Genomic DNA, 6176 nt, shown 5'->3' on the forward strand with positions numbered 1-6176 from the left:
GAGGCAGAGTCAGATACAACTGAGTGACTGAGCAACAACATAGAGTAAGAGACACGGATTCAATCCATGGTTCAGGAAGATCCCCTGGAGGATGGCATGGCCACCCACTCCAGTATTCTTGCCTGGACAATCCCGTGGACAGAGGAGCCTGGCAGGCTACCATTCATAGGGCAGAAAAGAATCAGACATGACTGAAATGACTTAGCACGCACGCAAACATAGAGACAGAGAAATTAGATTTATTATTAACTGAGCCAGTTGAATTCAGCCAGTTGGATTCTTTGAGATGAAATTCCAATAAAAACAACACAAATGAGCTTAGCACCAAAGGTGGCTTGTAGGCTCACAAAACTGCAAAGTCTGACTGATGAGATTTTGTTGGATGCTACCTGTTACTCTCTTGCTCTTTCCATCTCTTGCCTTTGCCTTTTTCTTCTTCCTCTCTTTCTTCCCCTTCCTCCTCTTCTTCTTTCCCCTCATGTTGCTTCATTCTGCAGATGGATTCTCTTGTGTGGCTGGGGAAGAGAGTCTCTGATAAAAATAGCTTTTCAGGGATTTCGCTGGTAGTCCTGTTAAGAATCTGCCTTCCAATGTAGGTTCATTCCAAGGTCAGGGGTTCAATACCTGGTGAAGGAACTAAGATCCTACAGAGCTCACGTGCTCTAGAGCCCACATACCTCAACTACTGAACCCCATGCACTCTGTAACCCCAGGCGCCACAAGTAGACCACTGTGCCTCAGTGAAAGACCCTGTATGCTGCAACTAAGACCCTGTGCAGCCAAAAATAAAATACACAAATACTTTTAAAGATAACTTTTCGTGTCTTTCAGAGCTAATTGTTGGTTAAATGAAACAATGAATGAATATAATTGAGGCCAGTAGAGCAGTAGTAAGATAGAAGGCAAGATAAAGGGCCCAGAAAAAGGTCGTCCTTGAAGATCCCTCTGACTCTGACTTCTGTCCTGTCACCAGGACCTCAGAACAAGAGCCTTTCTCCCCACTGGCCTGAGCCTGAGGGCGTTCTGCACATTGCCTGGGTATGAGTATGGCTTTTGTCATTTCCATGTCATCTACCCAATACTCATCCTTACCTTTCTACTAGGTATGGGGCAATCTATCAATAAGACGGATGAGGTCCTCTTGGAAGTTACATGTGAGTAGGTATGTGTGTTGTGTTTGGGGGTAAAACTTCCTTAGATAAGGCGGCCAGTGAAAGCCTTTTTGAGAAAGATGGGGAGGACTCAAGCATATGAAGATCACTGCCCAGGAGGGTTGAGAAAATCTCTGTGCAGGTACCTGCTAAGTTTTGGTCTTAATCACAAGAAGGAGATGAACATGTGAAGGTCACACACCTGCCACTCGTCCCTAATTGTGACCCTCACCATCTTTCACTCTTGTGACTGCAGTCACCTCTTGAACAATCTGGTGTTTTGAAGGGCCCTCTCCACATTACTGTTGGAACTGATCTTCTAAAATGTAACCCTGATCAGGACGCTCTCCTGGGTGAACCTTTCCCCCAGGATGAAGTCCAACTCCCCGGCACACAGCGGCAGCTTTATTTCTGAGCTGGCCCCTGTGAGCCTCATCAGTCACATTCTTGCCGCTCACCTTGCGCTACCCGTACCGGTCACACTGAACTCATCAGGGTTCCTCTCTCCTCTTGTGTCCTTTCACATCTTCATGCCTTTCCACACACTGTGCCTTGACCCGAAATTCCCTTCCTTTTTGGGTCCCCATTCCCCTGTCCTCTGAGCACTCATTTCTTTAGAGGTCAACATCTCCTTTAGGAAATTTCTGAATCCCCCTGGGCTGGATTGGATGCCTGTGATTACCTTAACCACATCACTTATTACAATTTTACAGTATCACTTATTATAATTTTCTGTTTATTTGTGTCTTTCTCTACTAGGCAGTATCTTTTTGAAGACAGGGTCCTTACCTGATCATGGTATCTGGGGTAGATTATACCAATAGTAAATATTTTTTTAAAATAGATGTTATTATAGGAACTTCCCTGGTGGTACAGTGGCTAAGACTCCATTCTCCCAATGCTGGGGGCCTGGGTTCGATTCCTGGTTAGGGCCCTAGATTGCACATACTGCAACTAAAGATCCTGCATGCTGCAACTAGGACCTCACACAGCCAAATAAATAAAATACATGAATAAACTTTTTTTTTTTTTTTTCAACGTGCTGGACCTCAGTTTCGATGAGGAGACGTTAGTGAGTTCTCACTCATTTTGTTCAGATTTTCCAAGGAATGCATGAGAGGGTGTCGTCATCGATCCTAATAAATATTTTTAAAATAAATAAATGATCATCTAAAAAGTGTGGGAGGCTAATTACAACCTTTCAGAAAGCTAAATAAATTACATATGGTACAAATTTGAAAAATATTTCATGGAACGTGGAGAAAATTGATAGATAAAAATGAAAATGAGGAAGTTGAGCATAATAGATATAGAAGGTATACTGGACAGCTGTTTCTTTTCTGCCTTCCAGGGTAAACTTTTTTCTTCTGGAAACATCTCTTCCCACCCCTAGTGTGGATATCAATAATTTGATTCCATCATCCCTGCCATAGGAATGGACAGGTAATCCAGGCTAACCACCCATAAACCTTGGATCTGGAAGCTGAACCGAGAATAAAACTCACCCTTCCAGTCTCTCACCAGGCCAGGCCAATTAGCATTCTTATGAAGGGACTGATCCCTTTTGGAACCTTGAATCCTGACCTTCTGGGAGCACTTCTGCTATCAAGTGGAGTATTAAGAGAATTAATACTGAGAATAAAGCTAAAGTAGAAGAGGATTGCTGAAAAGTAAAGAAACGGCACCTGATTTAGTTTTTTGCAAAATTATTTCTTTATTTATTTGGCTGTGCCAGGTCTTAGTTATGGCATGATGGAGCTTTAGTTGTAGCACATGGGGTCTAGTTCCCCAACCAGGGATCGAACCCAGGCCCCCTGCACTGGGAGTGTGGCGTCTTAGCCACTGGACTACCAGGGAAGTCCCTGATTTACAGTTTTGAACCATTGCATCCAGCTGTGTCTGAAGTTAGATCTCACAATCAAACTCCCAATTAGGTGAGACCTAATTTTTGTTCACTTGTAATCATAAGATAATTATTGGAGGTGGAATATAACAAGTGTCAAGGCCTTAAAATATAGAATTGTTCAAGTGAGTTATGGTAAGTGGTAACAAGAATTCTGTTCCCACCTGCCCACTGAACATCTGGGTTATAGGGTAGACACAAATTAGACTGTCACCTGTTTGTATTTTGGAAATCTGACTACATGTCTCCTGCGACGAGTGCTTTAGTGGCTTGTTGAAAATGTCAAGATATTGGAGTGAGTTAATGACTCTTTGATGTTTTTAATAATGTCAAGAAAAACAGGCTTCATCAAACAGTTAAACAGAGTTAGCATATGCTCCAAAAATTCCATTCCTAGATACTCTAAAAGAAATGAAAACATATGTTCACATAAAAATTGGACAAGAATGTTTATAGCAACATTATTCTTAATAGCCAAGAGGTGGAAACAACCCCAAAGTTCATCAACTGATGAATGGATAAACAAAGTGTGGTATGTGCCACAGTGAAGTAGTACTCAGCACTAAAATGAATTAATTAAATACTAATACATGCTACAAATATGGATGAACTGTGGAAACATTATGCTAAGTGAAAGAAGGCAGTCACAAACACCACATAGTGTATGATTCCATTTGTATATGAAATGTCCAGAAAAAGGAAATCTATAGAGGCAGAAAGTAGGTTGGTAGTTTCCAGGAGCTTGGAGGGATGGGAAGCCTGGGAGGTGAGGGAGTGGGGTTTCTTTTTGTGGGTAATAAAAATGTTCTAAAATGTATCATGGTGATATATGTACAACTGTTTGAGGATACTAAAAGCTACTAATCTGTACACTTTAAATGGGTGAATAATATGGCATGGAAATACCTCAATAAAGTTGTTGAAAAATACAGCCTCTAGCCTAAGCAGCAAGTGGAGGGGAAGAGCATATAGATTTGCAGAGAGGCCCTTCCTGCCAGGTGTCTGGCTTTGGTTACTCGTCCACAGAGCTGATGATGTGGACGAATCTGCTGTCAGGGCTGAGAGTTTGCTTTTCTTCCAGCAGGATAGGTACCTGCTGGAACCTATCCTGGTCAGAGACTGGTTTCCTATTTCCTTTTTTTTTTTAAATTTTTTATTAATGTATGTACTTTTGACTGTGCTGGGTCTCCGTTGCTGTGCAGGCGTCCCCTAACTGCAGCGAAGCGGGGCTGCTTTTCTTTGCAATGCACAGGGCTTCTCATTGCAGTGGCTTCTGTCTTCGTGGAGCACAGACTCTAGGGCCCGCGGGCTTCGTAGTTGGTGCACATGGGCTCAAGAGTTGTGGCTCCCGGGCTCTAGACCACAGGCTTTTCAAAGAAGAATTCTTGTTGTAGCTTTCTGTTTCCCCGCAGGTGTTGAAATTTTGAGTATGTTGGAGGTAGTTGTATTTCTTTTAATAATTTATCCATAGATTGCTAGATAATGAGTCATATCTGGACCTGAAACCCTGTACTTTAAAGCATGAAGTGGTAACTACATGAGTTTGGGCATCTCTTCTGGTGGGGGGAAGGATATGTGTATTTCATTTGTGGAAGAGGAATCTGTATTGTCACAGGAAGGATCTCCTTAAAGTGAATGTACAGAAATAAAATTGAGTATGTATGTCTGTGTGTGTGTGTGTATGTGTGTAGTATGCTGGGTAGCTTAGGGATGGAACATACCTTTTCAGTTTGGGAACAGCCTGACCGACATCTGGTGGGCATATGATATATGTCCCTCCACACTCTGATTGGTCTGAGGTGTGTCATGTATTAAAGCCAATTAGAATCATTTTTTTTGGTGAAATTTATTTGGGTTTTGGGGTGGATAAAATCCTTTCTCCTTGCATAATCTCAAGAAGCCTATAAAATTGCAGCTTCTGGGGATCATTTTTGATGCCATTATCAGGGAACTTGCCAGAGGACAAAGTTAACAGAGAGGAAAGTAAGCCCCAAAGAAGACAAAGGTCTGTGTGTGTTTTGTTAACTGTGGTGCCCCCAGCACTGTTAACAGTGTCCGGCACGTAGTAGGTGCTCAATAAATGTTGAATGAATAAAATCAGAACTGAAGAATAGGGGGAGAGGGAGGGAAGTGGCTGATGATATGGTTTGAGCTCCTCGTTCCTGTCGTGTCTAGAGTCAACTCTACCTCTCAACTTCCCAAGTACATTAGTCAATATATTCCCTTTATTCTGTTCATTGTGTGAGTGCGTGTAGAGTTGCTCAGCCGTGTCCAACTCTTTGTGAGTAGCCCACCAGGCTTCATCACCCATGGGATTTCCCAGGCAATAGAACTGGAGTGGTTGCCATTTCCTCCTCCAGGGGATCACCCTGACCCAGGGATCAAAGCCCTGTCTCTCATCTCTGCTGCATTACAGATGGATTCTTTACCACTGAGCCACCAGGGAAGCCCCATTCTGTTCATTAGTGTGGTAGATGATTGCAAATTGGCTCAGTTGGTAAAAGTTCAGCCCCATATTAACATGACTGTGTACCAGAGGCTGGAAAACTAAAGTCTGCATTACCCAGGTGCCTTTGCAGTGAGGATTTCTGCATATGATGTAGCATCCACCAGGTAGATGCATCTGAACAAGACCTGGAAGGCGGTTATGAGCTCTATGGAGAGGCTATTCCAGCAGCACAGCGGCAGAGCTATTTTGGTGCTTTTGCAGCAGCTTCAGCAGAAGCCCTGATGTCTAGTCAGTCATTGTTGATGGCAGGAACTCACTGGTCTGGTTGCTCCAGTGACCATGGCAGAGGCAGCATGGTCTTTTTTTTTTTTTTTGGCTGTATTGGGTCTTCATTGTGGTGCATGGGCTTCTCTAGTTGTGGCACATGGGCTCAGTGGCCCTGGGGCATGTGAGATCTCAGTTCCCCTACTAGGGATCAAACCCATTCCCCCTGCATTGGAAGGCAGATTTTAAACCACTAGACCACCAGGGTTAGTCCCAGCGTGTCTTTATTTGTTAGAGGTGGTGCAGTAGCTGCAGCAGAACCTTTGCTGCGGGAGATTTCAGTTGTAGTTTCAGGTCCATCTTGTTACTACAAGTCTTTCAATCACCTTGTAGTAAACTAAGGCTGCTT

General features: G+C 43.2%; 1 non-coding gene across 1 annotated transcript; it reads right to left on the reverse strand.

Annotated features, from left to right (window-relative positions):
* Positions 1-2195: 2195 nt before the first annotated feature.
* LOC122679696 lies at positions 2196-2288 on the reverse strand. The gene has a single exon (XR_006336489.1). It is a non-coding gene; the product is annotated as a small nucleolar RNA SNORD116 (small nucleolar RNA).
* Positions 2289-6176: the final 3888 nt, after the last annotated feature.

This window comes from Cervus elaphus, chromosome 21 (genome assembly GCF_910594005.1).
Source record: "Cervus elaphus chromosome 21, mCerEla1.1, whole genome shotgun sequence".
NCBI lineage: Eukaryota > Metazoa > Chordata > Mammalia > Artiodactyla > Cervidae > Cervus > Cervus elaphus.